At 34.9% G+C, this 16,580-nt stretch overlaps 2 pseudogenes; both read right to left on the bottom strand.

The window, feature by feature from the left end:
• Positions 1-3,300: 3,300 nt before the first annotated feature.
• On the bottom strand, positions 3,301-7,479 carry LOC133863155 (probable LRR receptor-like serine/threonine-protein kinase At1g05700; annotated as a pseudogene).
• A 1,955-nt stretch (positions 7,480-9,434) lies between these two features.
• LOC133863746 (LRR receptor-like serine/threonine-protein kinase IOS1) lies at positions 9,435-14,945 on the bottom strand (annotated as a pseudogene).
• Positions 14,946-16,580: the final 1,635 nt, after the last annotated feature.

Below are 16,580 nucleotides of genomic sequence, written 5' to 3'. Positions count from 1 at the left end.
ACATATATTACATGTACATAGTATCTAATTGGTTCTTTTACTAATTTATAGAAAACAATTTACATCATGCCTGATGCACCGATTGATGCTATCAAACGGATTGCAATGATGGAGCTCGGGCATAAGTGAAAAAAATTCAAGTACAGAGTGAAGAAATGTTTTAATATACAAAACAGTGATACTCGCGAGTCAATTATTGGTGCGACGCCCAACGTCACAGAGTTTGATGCAGAAGACATCGAGATTACCATCGACACATGGTTGACTCCGGGAGATAAGGTAATTATAACAACAAATGTTACTAATTATCAATATCATATGTCTTTCAACTTTCAAAAATGCATGATACCGTATTTGTTTTTAATAAAAATTGTGTAGGTAAAGGCTGAAAAGAATAGAGAAATCTCCAAAAGCAGCAATAAGATATTTCATACATCTGGCTCGAAGAGCTATGCCAGAGTCGCAAAAGAGCTGGTATGTTTACTGATAGAATTTAGGGTTGATTTCACGTTCTCACATTCATGATTAACTTTGGTTAATTTATAATTTTTGTTTTCACAATAGATATCAAAGCAAACGCCACCCACCCGAGCTGAAGTTTTTGTAATAACCCACACAAAAAGGGATGGGGCGCCTAGCACTCAAGTAGCTTCGGAGACGATTGTATGTGCTTAACTTAGTGATTTAATTTGTGTTTTGTTGAATTTATCATATATATAGAAATAGTATAAGTATTTACCGAGGCAATTAAGTGTTTAATAATTAACACATTTAATATACATATGTTAGGACAAGCTTAAGGAGCTGATAGCCGATGACACTGCAAGAACAAACCCTGTATATCTGCAGGATTCAATACTGTGGGCCGAAGATGATGCGCTTGCAAGGGCAATGGGAACAATAGAATACTCGGGTCGTGTTTGTGGAATGGGGCTTGGGCCACTACCGGTTAGACCCACTTTTCGCTCACCTGCATCATTAGCATCACCCTTGTCCCAAGAAGCTGCATTCAATAATCGAATGAATGAAATGATGGAAAAATGGGAGGAAGAAAGGAGAAAAATGAATGAACAATTGGAGGATGATAGGAGAAGAGCGAATGAAGAGAAGAGAAAAGCGGATGAAGAGAAGAGAAGAGCAGATGAAGATAGGAGAAAAACAGATGAATAGATTGTAATACAGATTCGAGTGATAGAGAATATGCAAAAGATGATCGAAAGTCTTGCGTCCAAACAATGCAGCACTAGTGGGCAACACTTCGGCTACGCAAGACACTGAGTCACTTAATGTCGTGAGGGTGAAACATTCAATAGCCAGTCAACTAGGTTAGCTCCCAACATGATTAACTAATTAGCAATGTGTAATTTTTTTTAATCTATACGGTTGAAAATGTTACGTGTATCGTTACTAGTTTCCTATATATATATATATATATATATATATATATATAGTTGCGTAACATACATTTTATCCGAATCACTAATGTAGGTGTCGTGCCCTCGACCCCGAATGATGATTCGCATGAGCGACCGCCGTCACATACATTATCTTGATATAGTAAGTGTCGATACTGTTAAGACTGTTTTGTCATTTAAAGCGTATTTCTTATTCTATAGATGCATAAACTTTTGATTTGTTTAATGAATTTACTTATATCTTTTAAAAAAAATTGTTTGAGGCTTCTAGGCAGTTTGAGCATGGTTGTGTAATAGTATGGTAGACTTATATAGCAGCTCTAGTAGTTGTTGGGACCATGTTACAAGTATTTAGCATTGCGATTGTTTTTATGCTCATGACATTCTAGGTGCTTTGGGCAATGGTAAAGAAGTTGTATGGTAATTATTGCAATAACAACTGTGAGTGCTCTTTGGGTCGTGTAATGTCTTTTGAAATTCTGAAGGAGATGCATGTTGTAGTTGTTGAAATTTTGAAGGAAGTGGAATTCAATACTATAAGTAGCGCTTTTATACAGCATCACAGATTGATTTGTTTAAGTTTTGTCATTTCATTCTAAAATATACTGTGTCACATGCAGGCAACTTTATTTGATATTCTCAGGCTACTTGGTATGGTTAGCCTTTGTTTATTTGTGGTGATGAAGATGGATGTGGAAGGGACTGAGTTCGATTTGATTCTGAGGTTGTTTTGAGACCGGGGTGACTTGTTTGATCGACAAGATATTTCTAGAGTGTCTTTACAATAGGTGGCAGAGATGTTGCGCTAGTGAGAGGAGTCCCAAGTATGAGAAAACCTATGGCCAATGCTTGGAGCTTTTCACTTCCTTGAGGCAAAGTGGGAGTTTTTGTTTATCAGTGGTGGCAATAACAACTGTGTGTGCATTCTCTTGTGACATCTTTTTTCTTTGTTTTTTACTGTTGAAATGCTGTAGTTTTTTTTTTTTTTTTTTTTTTTTTTTTTTTTTTTTTCCAGATTTTGACGTCAACGGTTGTAGTTGAAAATGAAATTTTATTTGTAGGTGAACACAATTTGAAAGTGCTTTCTTCTTTAATTAAGCTTTAGATTTCCTTATAACATCCATTTTGTTCATGTTATAAGAATGATATTTTCTGCAATATATTGCACCTTACCGTCTAGGAATTGGGGTTGAAGTACCAGGTATTAACAAAAGTGAAAAAAAAAATGATTTAATTTTTTTTTAATTGTTTTGAGTTGTTTTGAGTCTTAAACGATTTCAATCATTTTGATTCGTTTTAGACCTACAGCGTTTCAAAACGATTTGAGCCGTTTTGAGTCCTAAACGGGTCCAATCATTTCGAGTCGTTTTGGACCTAAAGCATTTCAAAACAATTAGAGCCATTTTAAGTTGTTTTAGACGCAAAAAGGCTCTAAACAGTTTGAACCGTTTTAATAAAACTGTTTCAAATAGCTTTGAACCATTTTAGCCAAAACGTCGGAAGACAATTGGAGCCATTTTGATTAAAACGGCTGAAAACGTTTTGAGCCGTTTTAAACAAAAATGGCTTTAACCGTTTGGAGCCATTTTGGATCTAAAACAGCTCAAAACTGTTTGAGCCGTTTTTGTTTAAAATGGCTCCAAACGGTTAGAGCCGTTTTTATTAAAACGGCTCTAATTAGAGTTGTTTTAGTAAAGAACGGCTCAAAACCTTGATTTCCATACCCCATGTTCTAAGCTGTTTTCAAAAGGCTAAAAAAAAAAGGGCTCAAAATGGTTTGAGCCGTTTTTAGGCCTTAAAACGGCTAAAAAAAGGGCTCAAAATGCCCTTTTCTTTGTAGTCGATGTTATAAAGAAAAGCATTATATATGCAAATCAACTCATTGCTAACCGTGTGCTGCATCTGTTGCTATTTGAAGTCTATCTTCCCAATTCAAGATGTTTTCCCTCTCACCTACATAAGTTAATAAAATGCCTAAACCTTGGTCTATTTTCTTATTCAAATTAAATTAACGTACTTGATCATGTAGTACTAGTTATATATCAACATAAGAAAAGTTTTCTAAATCTAAAATTAAAAAAAAAAAAAAAAAAAAAAAATAGTCTCTGAGGTGGATAATATTTAATAAGCTGAAATTTGAAATACTCTTTGCTTAATATTTCAATTATGCCCAAACCTGAAAGATGTACTTCTAAGTCTCCGTTGGCCATGTACTCATAAATGAGCCCATTTTAGTTCCTTCATAGCAATTATACCCAACAAGAGTAGTTAGGTTTCTATGATGAACCCTCATAAGAAGTTTAACTTGTAATTACAAATTATCAACTTAATTTTAAGATACCCATGAGACCATATGTATACAAATGAGCTTAAATTTTTCACATGCCTCTGATTGAAATTGCTGAAACCCATGAACTGATGATGGAGAGAGCATCTTCACTGCTACTTGAGTGTCATCTATGCTGCCACGGTTAACTGTTCCAAATCCACCCTTACCAAGAGTCAACTCAAAGTTGTTGGTAATTTTTAGGAGTTTGGAAAATGTAAATTGTCGTTGTATTGACTCCAATTATGAGTTTTGAATATTGGATTCAGTCTCTACCATTGTAACTGCAAAGATCATCATGAGTGTGATAATTAAGTTGATATCTAAGGAGATTTTTTTCTTTGTTAATTAATGTCAATATGAATATATGTACTTAAAATTTTCAACTTTAGTCTAATTACCTTCTTGTTTTCTCCTCCTTCTAAGTCCAAACAAGATAGCAGCAACAATCAATGAGAGGATCAACAATCCTCCAAGTGATGCTACTATTGGAACAACAATCCTGCTCTTCTTCTTTTTACACGAACCAGATTGACATAGATTTGGATTGTCACCCACACTAGAAATGATAGTGTTGATCATGGCGTTAAAAAAAGGCATGCAATTAAAAGTGAAAATATTTTTTTGATGGATCATTAGTACATATTGTAACCCATGCTTTAGATTTTTCGCATGTAACCATTCAATGAATTAAATTTGGAGTTAACAAAATTTATAGGTGGAAACTGTATTTAGCTCATCTAACTAATACTCTCTTTGAAATGTCCTCGCATATTTCAATTTTTACAATATTTCCTGAACTTTATGGATGTCTTGGACAAAAATCATACCTTAATGATAATGAATTATTCCCTGATCTTGCAATTTGTTCAGGTGGAACTAAACTGCACAACTGATTTCGTTGTAAGTTTCTGTATGCAAATTAAGGTAGAATGAATATTTTTGTTTTCCACTTCTCTAACCATGAAATTTGAAGCATTAGTCTTAAAATAAAAGTAACTTACAAGACCCTCAAGTATACCAATTGAGAGAGAAAATGAGGCACTGGTCCAATTAAGCTATTGTTTGATAGATCCCTGAAATGAAAGGATATATATATATATTTAATATTTGTTGGCGTAGAAATTAGGAAAAGTTTACTTTGGAAATCATCATCAAATTTCTAAATTAATATATTATCTAATCGCGTAAATTAATTGTCGATACTTACAAATATTTTAACATGACGAGATTTGGTATGTCAGCAGATATCTCTCCGACCAATCCACTTGAGGACAAGTTCCTGAGCAATTTTTAAGTTTTACAATAACTTCAATTATTTGTCACAATAATTACTTGGAAAATCATAAAGCTAATAGGTAGGCATATATAGACTTAAAGGGATATGATTCTAGGAGGAGTAGTACTATCACCATCTCCGCTACAATTCAGACCTTGCCATGTGTACGCTTTAGGGGCACACAGATCTCCTTGCCAATTTATCGTTATTCCATATGTTGACTTGATTTTTGCGATGGCATCGACTAAAATTTCATAACATGTATCGATCCCAGTCAGTCAAATGTATATATGCGAACTGCTACATATATATAGTGATCAAAAGCATATACGTACCATCTCCTTGGTCTGTTTCTGATTGCAAGAAATATTTCACTGAGTATATCTCAATCGCATTGAGGATGGGTGGAAGTGTTGAAGTTTCAGTTTTGAAGATTGAAAATTCATATTTCTTTGATCCAGTTATGGCCGTTGGGCTATACAGAGTGGCTGTAGATGAGTAATCGGGAACAAGGGGTCCATACCAGTTCTCCCCGTTGAGGGTAGAGTTGAATGATCTGGACTGGTTGGCTTCGAGCTGTACAACTTCAGCGAAGTACATGTAGACATAATATTCGATACTCGCATTATCTGAATTCCACTCAAACGTCAATGGATCTTTACCATTTAGAGGTGTGGCGGCAGTACTCATTACAACATATGGTAGTTGGTAATCATTTTGTTCTTTGGAGGCAACGCTAAGATTGGTGCTTAAATCTGTCGTATTTAGCTTAAAGATGTTATTGGGCTCCCAATAGCGATCATGAACATCGTATGGATACCTAAATATTCTGTATAATTAAGCTGAGATCTACTAAAATAATTTACATCACAACCAGTACTGAAAATAAATATTTATTGTTTTTAGTAATGCAAATGACTCACCTGTATCCTTCATTTGAACCAACATCTACCTGCCAAAAGAATGCCAATGATCCAAATTCTGTGATATAGGTGGTATTTATCAATGGCCTTAACTCAATTAATGATATAAATGGTGTCCCGAGGCCCATGTTTACGAGACAGAGATGTAGATAATTTCGAGACGGGACATGTATGAGCTCCTTGAAGATACTAATCGATGAATTATCCACTCTGACTGTCTCCCAGATATTTAATTGCTCCAAGATACAGATCGACTTCTGGTAAATTACCTTTTCCATCATAATTCCCATGCAAGAATCCTGCTCGGATCAAATATTTAGTGCCTCCCATGACGTTTGTGATGTAACAGTTGCGGATTCCTTGAGGAAAGCTTCTGAGATTCCATAACTGACGTATATTGGCAGCTCTGAATTCAGGTGATAGGCTCGTACTTGTACCTGTGTCTATGAAAGCCGCATCTGAAATGTAAATTATGCCTGTTGAACCCTCCGTGAGGATAGAATTCGCTGGTAACCCACAAGAGATGCTTACGAAGCCTGCAGGGACATACAGATAATTATATAAGACAGGATAATCCCTTAATTAGCTATATATTAAAAGATTTAGATGATGATAATACCTGATTGGTCCTGGGCATGAACCACAAGTAGAAGAGCCAAACCAGCGAGCAATGCAAAGAGGAAATGTTTGAACGTACCCCATCCTCATCGATCTATGCTTCATCTTCTTCATTCGAACATGTTTTCCCTCATGCTATGCTTTATACTGCAAAAGTATAGTAGTACTGCTAGTAAACAGAACAATTTTAGCAACGCAATCAAAAGATTTTTTTTTTTGTCCTGACCAAGTCAATTGTCCTCGTTACTAGAAGGATTCTCTTGCCAACTGACAGCGCGCTCATCAAATTGTATAACTCATATATATGTTCCAATGATGTTTATTGATCCTACCTACAATGTTTACTGATCGTACATACAAAATGCAAGATCTGTTAATGTGATTTACATGATTTATAATTTGCTCATTTTGGTATCAAAATTAACTCGAAAGTCTTTAAGCTATGTCAAAAAAATAATTTATTCTCTAGAGTTAAATTCCTTCTATTGACTTAAAAGATTTTGTTAGTGTCACATTGACTTAAATATGATACATGTCATATTAACTAAACTTGTTATGTCAGTGGACGAAATTTGATTATAAAGACTAAATTAATTTTTTGGCATACCATAGGGACCCCTAAATTCATTTTAATACCATAGGGAGCTAATTACAAATTAAATTAGGTAAACCGTAGGGATGGATTTTACATTGTTCTTTCCCTTTATTTTCTTTTCTTTTTTTTTTTTTGTGAAAAAAAAAAGTCCACGTACCACCCTCTTACTAGAAGTTCTAAGTTTGAATCTTGACTTTGTCAGTTCACCCCCATTTAATTAAAATATTCTACTTGTTTTGCCTCGTCTATTAAAAGAGAGTATGATTGAGTTCACATGTGAGGGAAAGTGTCAAAATATTGATTAAATGATTAAATTTACCCATTACTATCAGCTTAATTAAGTGACGTAGCAAAAACAATAGACGTGAGAGAGAAACTGTGTTTTGAATGCACAAAAAAAATCAACATACACGTTGATAGAGAAAACTGATATATTATTGATGGCAAAAGAAAAGAAAAAAGAAAAATTGTATTCAAATATTGGGATAGTAATCAAATCATGGGGTTTTGATTACTATACTTTGTATTTACTCTAAACCCTATAAATATGAACTTTTGAATTGTAGACATATCAAGTCAATAAGAGCAACAATATAGCCTTTAGGGCTAATTCGTAGTGGTGAATGTAGGTGTCTAACATCGAACTACCCGTAATTCTTTGTGTTCTTTGATACCATGTAAAGTTCATGGGCCTAACTCACTATCAAAAGACGCCTTGAGAGAAGAATGGTGTCTATGGCTTATAAAGTTCCCAGGTTATATATATCTCTTGGCGATGTGTAACACTTTAATATGCTCTCTCACGTATGGCAACTTTTGGCCAAGCACATGTTCAGCCGATAAGAAGGAAAGACCCATCATCGCAAGAGACCGGCTCTGATACCATGGTAAAAATTAGAATAAAATAATAAATGTCGAAATAATAGAGAGAAAAGAACACAAATAATTACGGGTGGTTCGGTGTTAGACACCTACATCTACCACTACGAATTAGCCCTAAGGGCTACATTGTTGCTCTTATTGACTTAATTTGTCTACAACACAAAAGCCTCTATTTATAAAGTTTAGAGTAAATACAAAGTATTGTAATCAAATCCTCATGATTTGATTACTATCCCAATATTTGAATACAATTAACCCGTAAATAAAGAATACTACAATATCGACTTAATATGGAATATATGAAAAATATAATATATTTTCCGTATATTCTAACAGGTTCAAATTTAAATCTAAGTTTTTTATAAGAAAGAGAGTAAAATTAAATGCGGATTGTTAAAAAACTATAGAACATATGCTTAAATTCTTTTACAGCACCTAAATCAAATTTGGAAATTTCAATAAAAAGACAATTCGAGTTGCCTCTCTATGAAGACTCGTGGCTTGTTTGGTACGAGAAATAGACCTCTCATTCTTTTGTTTGGTTGCTCACCATTCATAGGAATGATGAATATATAACTATTCCTTTGCAAAAAGATGAATTTCATTCCTATAACAAAAATGAGGGAAACAGCTATTCATTGAATGAATTTTTTTTTTTTTTTTTTTTTTTTTTAAAAAAAAAAAACCCCCTTAATTTTTTTCTTTTTTCTTTTTTGCAAACCTATATATATATATATATATATATATATATATATATATATATATATATATTATCTTTATATATACATATATATAAAATCAAAATTAAAAAAAAAAAAAAAAAAAAAAAAAAAAAAAAACCTGGCCTCTTTGTTGGCCGATACGCGTTTTGTGGGGTTTGGGTTTCGATCTTATCGTTTATGGGATTTGTGAGGTGCGCGCGCTCTTACTAATTCATGGTTTGGGTTGTTATCGTCCATGACGAAGACATTTATATGGGAATACAAATTCCAATGCGAAGACAATTCCGGATTTCCGAGCGTCTGGAAGGAAGTCTAGCTAGAACTGGTCTTTTTTTCATTTTTTTTTTTTTTGGAACAGAAAAAAAAAAACCGAACAGCCTAATGTCTAGGGTGGGTTACAACCACTCCCTAATAAACTAAGTCAAATGTAAGAGATGTAGTTTTCTCCACACATGCAAAATCAGAATCAGACCATGCATCACAGACCACAACTGCTAAAAAAATCTGGACAACAACAAAATGATGCCTCTACGTTACGTAAATACCAATAAAAATGTAAAAGATGACATACATTCTGAGCTAAAAATAGCTTTCGCAGTCTATGTGTGAACTAAAACAACATAGCAGACTATTAGTAATACTAATAATGTACAAAAAAAAAAAAAAGAAAAAAAAAAAAAAAAAAAAAAAAGAGGACCGCCAGAGACACTGGATCCGTCGACAACCGCCGCAATCAGTGGTGAGGGACGCGCCGGTGCTTGAACGACGGACGGAACCACTACAACCATTGGTGGACTCGAAGGACGCTGACAAAGAAGAGAAGCCAGTGATCTGTGCGTTGATCAAGGATAGAGACCTCAAAGAGGCGAAAGCTTGGGTAAAGCTAGAACTGGTTTTAAACAAAGAAGATCGACGTCGTGACAGTTCGTTGACGTGAATTTGCAAATTGCATGGTAAAGACATTTTCTATTTTAAAATTCGCATCTTATTCCACCATGAGCAAAGACCAAATAAAAAGACCACAGTCGATCTATCATCTATATATGGTTTGATTATCATTTAAATTTTCAATATGATAATACAAGAAACTGCATCTTAAGCATCTCATAATAATTTAACAATATGAATGATCACTTCATTTCATTAAGTCAGCACGCAACATTGTGTTGTACTGTACATGTCCATATTTTTGCTAATTAGAGTATTAAAGTATTAATTAAATGATTAAATTTATTTTTTTCTATTAGCTTAAGCTTTTGAGATAAATGGTAACTTAACATGGTATCAGTGCCAAAAGTCTTGAGTTTGAACATTAACTCTGCTATTTACCCTCATTTCAATTAAATATTCTATGCGTTGAGTCTTATCTATTAAAAGATAAGTGGTAACTTAACATGGTATCAAAGTCAAAAGTTTTAAGTTTAAATCTTAACTCCGTTATTTACCCAATTTCAATTAAATATTCTACGTGTTGGGTCTCATCTATAAAAATAGTATATAATTTAAACCACACATGAGGGAGAGTGTTAAAGTATTGATTAAGTGATTAAATTTATCATTTCGCATTAGTTTAAGATTTTGAAATAAATAGTAATTTAACATGGATATAGTTTTTTATTTACTTCAATTCTATGCAAAATAGAAATTCTTCGTTTTCATTAATTTTTTTTTTCTCCTTTAGTATCGTAATTAGTACTACACCAATACGGACCATTCATGATGTTAGGTTTTTGCATGTTAACAAAATACCTGGGTTCTAAATTTAAGGCAGTCTTCTAATTAGTTCAATGAATTTGTTTAATTTTGATTTGTTGTTTTTTGTTTTTACAGGCTAGGGTAAAAGTTGTTGTTTCTTTCAGGATCGGATGAAGTTTTGCCATGAACTATGTACGGCGATGTTCTGTTCAAAATCCTCGCAGCCTCACCTCCAAACTAGACAGGTATGGTTTTTGAATCTTATTTTATTCTTCTATTCACATTGGTCGATAATGAAGTTTTTGTACCACATTATGTTGAATTATCTTAGGTGGATCAATTTGTTAAGAATATGTCATAGCACTGAATGTTTGACAAATCAAGATCAAAACTTTGTACAAATCAAGATCGTTGATCTAAAACAGAAAAAAGTTCTTCCATACAATTTTCATTATTCTATCAATGTATCTCCGCACAAAACGATCAACTTCCATTAATTATAACGACGTATTATTCATATATATAATTCTAGCTACTGTTTTATAGATTAGTCATCGTCCAAGTCCATTATTGGCAAGCCTCATTTTCCTTTCCTTTTTTTTGGTCATTTTCCTAAAACGAAAGAATATATACGTGCCAAAGGGGGAAGAAGAAAACCAAAAAGGAATCTTTGACTAGCCTTGAGAATCTGAGATGATCATGAATGCATATGTAAGGGTATCTATTTAATTTAAACATTATGAAATAATTACATGTAATTGATGGGTTCCGGCAGAATTCACTGGGCCAGTACTGTAAGGAGTACTGACCCAGGCCCACGCAGTTAGGTTTTTTGGCCCATTCTGGTGGTTGTACTCAGGCAATCATTCGTCGCATTAACAAGATCTGTATGAAATATTCAATCGATGGACACCTAAGAGACTTTCTCATCTCTCCGTTCTTTCTCCTCTGTCCTTTTCTCCCTGATTTTTTTTCCTGTGCAAGCCGCCATGGGAGGGAAGCACTGTGCTTCCCTCCCCACCACCCATCTCCTTTTTCATCTCTTCTCCTTCCATCCCAACATATGACTACCCTTACTTCTCACTTTCCATCATCTATCTCTTCAACCTTCTACCTTCTTTCCCGTTTTTCAAGCCTTTGGAGTTAAGGCATAGCTCCATTTACCCACCTATCTTACTTGCTTTTTATTGGTTTTTGTGTCTTTACAACGGCTGTTCATGCTATTTTCTTCCGCCTTCTACCGAGTTTTTTGTAATTTTTGGCAAGGGGTTTTGTTTCAATTTTTCGGATCTAGATCTACACTCCTCCGCCAACTATTACAAGACACGCACCTCACCACCGGGTTCTCCGGCGTCCCCGGCTTCCACCGATGATCTCCAGTTCTTCCACCGCCGCCTGCTTCCCGGCGCGTGGCTTGCATGCTCCAGAGCGTTCCTCGTTCTGGCTGGCGCGTGGCCACCCCATTTGATCCCACCGCTTCCCACCACTTTAGCCACCGGTGGTTCCGGGCGAAACCGGTGTTTCCTATTGCTGAGAGGCCTCCTCTCGGCGGCGCGTGTTCCTCACGCGCCGTCACAGACGGCTCCCACTGCTCCTCCTCCTACCGGACGGCTGCTGTTACTTTTTATGTGTTTATTTCTTTGTTGTTTTTTTGGGCTTATTTGTTGTATCCCTCTCCCCCAGTTTACTCCTGTTTTTGTATTTGGGTCCTTGTGAGCATCTTTACTGCTACCTGAGTGCCATCGATATTGCCACGGTAAACTTTTCCAAATCCACCCTTACCTAGAATACTCTCAAAGTTGTTTGTTATTTTTTGCAGTTCAGAATATGTAAATTGTTGTTGTATTGACTCCAATGATGGATTTTGAATATTGGATTCAGTCTCTACCATTGTAACTGCAAAGATCATCACGAGCATGATAATTAAGCTCATATCATATCTAAGGAGATTTTTTTTCTTTGTTAATTAATGTCAATATGAATATACTTAAAAAATTTCAACTTTAGTCTTACCTTGTTGTTTTCTCCTCCTTCTAAGTCCAAACAAGATAGCAGCAACAATCAATGAGAGGATCAACAATCCACCAACTGACGCTACTATTAATGGAACAAGGGTACTGTTCTTCTTCGTTTTGCATGAACCAGATCCACATAGATTTGGATTGTCATCCACACTAGCGATGATAAAAAAAAAAAAAAAAAAAAAAAAAAAGGCATGCAATTGAAAGTCAAAATAATTTTTTGTTGTATCATTAGTAGATATTATAACCCATATATGCTTTAGGTTTTTTTTGCAGACAGTAGACAAATTTTTCATTTTATGAAACTTGGAGTTAAGAAAATTTTTGCAGAAAGTTGATAAATTGTAAGGTGCATGTTTATGGTCTTTGACAAAAATCATACCTTAGTGATAACGAACCATTGTTTGATCTTGCAATTAGTTGAGTTGGAACTGAACCGGACAGCTGGTTTCGTTCTAAGTTTCTGCATGCAAAGGTAGAATGCACATTTTTTTCCATTTCTTTAACAATGACATTTGTAGTATGAGTCTTAAAATAAAAAATAACTTACAAGACCCTCAAGTATTGTAATTGAGACAGAAAATCAGGCACTGATCCAGTTAAGTTATTGTTAGATAGATCCCTAAAATGAGCGAATCACTTATATTTAATATTAATTGGGGATAGAAAATGTGTACTTTGGCAATCATCATCATGTTTGTAAATGATCTAAATAATCAAGTAAATTGTGGATACTTACAAATATTGCAACATTACGATGTTTGATATGTCGGCAGATATCCGTCCAATTAGTCCGCTTGAGGACAAGTTCCTGAGTAATTTAAGTTTAACAATAACTTAAATTAAGAGTCAAACTAAGATAAGTTGGAAATTAAGTCATAAAGGTTATACGTAGGCATAGACTTACAAGGATGTGATTCTAGGAGAAGTATTAGCATCAAAGCTACAATTTAGACCATACCACGAGTATCCTTCAGGGGCACACGGATCTCCTTGCCAAATTCTCTTTATTCCATACGTCGACTTGATTTTTGCGATGGCATCAACTAAAATTTCATAAATATCGATCCCAATGATCGCAGTCAGTCAAATATATGCGAACTTGGACATATAGTGAAAATTAAGCGTATATATGTGTGTGTGGAACAACGTACCATCTCCTTGGTCTGTTTCTGATTGCAAGAGATATTTTACTGAGTGTATCTCAATCGCGTTGATGAGGGGTGGAAGTGTTGAAGTTTCAGTTTTGAAGATTGAAAATTGATATGTCTCTGATCCAGTTATGGCCGATTGACTATACAGAGTGTTTGTAGATAAGTAATCGGGAACAAGGGGTCCGTACCAGTACTTCCCATTGAGGGTAAGGTTGAATGATCTGGACTGGTTGGCTTCGAGCTTTACAACTTCAGCAAAGTACATGTAGACATAATATTCGGTAGTGGCCGCATCTAAGGTCCAATAGATCGCCAAGGGAGCGCTACCATTTGAATGTGTGACGGCAGTACTCATGACAACAGATGGTGGTTGGTAATCATTTTGCCTTTGGGAGAAACAATATGTCCACGAAAAGTAATTATAGGGCGCCCAATAGCGATCATGAACATCGTATGGATACCTAAATATTCCGTATAATTAAGCTGAGATCTACTAAAATAATTTACTTCACAACCAGTTCTGAAAATAAATATTTATTGCTTTTAGTAATGCAAATGACTCACCTGTATCCTTCATTTGAACCAACATCTACCTGCCAAAAGAGTGCCAATGATCCAGATTCAGTGACATAGGTGGTATTTAACAATGGCCTTAACTCTATTGATGATATAAATGGTGTCCCGAGGCCCGTGTTTACGAGACAGAGATGTAAATAGTTTCGAGACGGGACATGTATGAGCTCCTTGATGATAACAATCGATGAATTATCCACTCTGACTGTCTCCCAGATATTTGCTCCAAGTTACACATCGAATTCTGGTAAATTACCTTTTCCATCATAATTCCCAGGCAAGAATCCTGCTCGGATCAAATATTTAGTGCCTCCTGTGACGTTGATTCTGTAACAGTTGCGGTTTCCTTGGGGAAAGCTTCTGAGCTTCCATACGTATCGTTGAAAGCTAGCTTTCAAATCAGGTGATACGCTCGTACTTGTACCTGTGTCTATGAAGGCCGCATCTGAAAGGTAAATTATGCCTGTTGAAACCTCCGTGAAGCTAGAATTCGCTGGTAACCCACAAGATATGCTTATGAAGCCTGCAGGGACATGCAGATAATTATGAGACAGAATAATCCCTTAGCTATATATATATTCGCTAAACCAAAAACAAACTAATCATATTCAAAGATTTAGATGATGATAATACCTGATTGGTCCTGGGCATGAACCACAAGTAGAAGAGCCAAACCAGCGAGCAATTCAAAGATGAAATGTTTCAACGCCGTCGCCATCTAAGCTTCCTTTTTTCTATTGGAACAAAGCTGCGGACATGTTTTCCGCCATGGTATGCTTTAATTTATACTGCAAAAGTATAGGACCGTTTGTAAACAGAACATTTTATCAACGCAATCAAAATATTATTATATATTATTATTATGTTTTTTCTTGAGCAAGTCAATTGTCATCGTTAGTAGAAGGATTATCTTGCGACACGGCAGCTCATCAAATTGTAGTGATCGTAGCAAAAAAGTTTATTTTTATTTTTCTTTAGGGTTAATTACTTATGCTCCGTTTATTTCGGTGTAAAATAGTTTCTGAAAAATGATTTCGGCATTTTTCCGGTGTTTGGTAGGGGTGAAAATAATAGTCAACCGGAAAATGATTTTCGTTTGATCAAAAATACTTAGTAAATTTCGAAAAATGATTTACGCTTTTTAAAAGCGTAAATCATTTATCATAGATGGTAGACGCAGTCGACCCTTTTTTAAATGACGCAATCGACCTTTACGTTCAAGCAGTCAACTATCGCCGGATTCCGACAACCCAGATTCTGACACCAGTCAATGCCGGAATCTAAAAAATGATGTTAGAATCCGGTGACGTCCGGCTACCGTAAAATGATTTCGACGGAAAATATTTTTCTGAAAAATGATTTTTCTAAAAATATTTTACGACGGAAACCATTTAACAATATTTCGAAACAAACGGAGCATTAATCTCCACAACTATCACTCGTTTACCCATTTTCCTTTGAACTACCAGCTGTCACATATTCAACCTCTTCATCTACCAATTATTACAAAAAAAACCCATTAGTTAGCCCAAATAGTTAAAGTGGCTATATATATATATATATATATATATATATATATATATATATATATATATATGAATAATGATTAAATGCCACCCAAATATACAACTTTTCACCACCTTGCCTATGTGGCAAGGTGGTCCCCCACTATTTTTTGAGTTTTTTTATTTTTTAAAAATAAATTAAGGTGGGGAACCACCTTGCCACATAGATAATGTGGTGAAAAGTTATATATTTAGGTGGTAGTAAATCATTACTCATATATATATATATATATATATATATATATATATATATATCACTTGCGCCACACTTAATTACTCATTTAGTGTTTTTCTTCCTAAAATGCCCAAAAACTCAAAGGGGGAGGAGGGATGCTTCGGCCACACTATTATCTATTATAGGAGTAAAGCGTAAGTTCAGCCACCCCAATTTTTCATTTTGAGGGTGCCCAAACCACTACCATAGTCTATGTGGCTGGTTTAGCCAGTCCCTTTTTATATTTTGATGTGGCAAAACAATCTTTTTTAGAAAAAAAATAAAATAAAAATTAGTATTTAACTTTTTATTATTTTAAGGGTATTTTGGAGAGAAAAACACAAAATAAGTCAGGTAACGTGCACCTAAGAAGTTTTCCATCTATTTTCACACCATATGCTAATGAAGCCACCTTTTTTGGTAAGAGACTGGTAGTTTGAAAGAATGAGGTGTTACTTTTTGAAATTTGGTAGTTTAAGTGTAAAAGTAGTGGTAGTTTGGAAGACTATAGTGTATTTTTGGTATGGTGTAAGTGCCTTACTCCTCGGAGCAACCTCCATTGACTTGCATAAAAAACATGGACAACCAAGAAAAATAT

This window comes from Alnus glutinosa, chromosome 3 (genome assembly GCF_958979055.1).
Source record: "Alnus glutinosa chromosome 3, dhAlnGlut1.1, whole genome shotgun sequence".
Lineage (NCBI taxonomy): Eukaryota > Viridiplantae > Streptophyta > Magnoliopsida > Fagales > Betulaceae > Alnus > Alnus glutinosa.
This window is presented reverse-complemented; position numbering and strand designations above follow the sequence as displayed.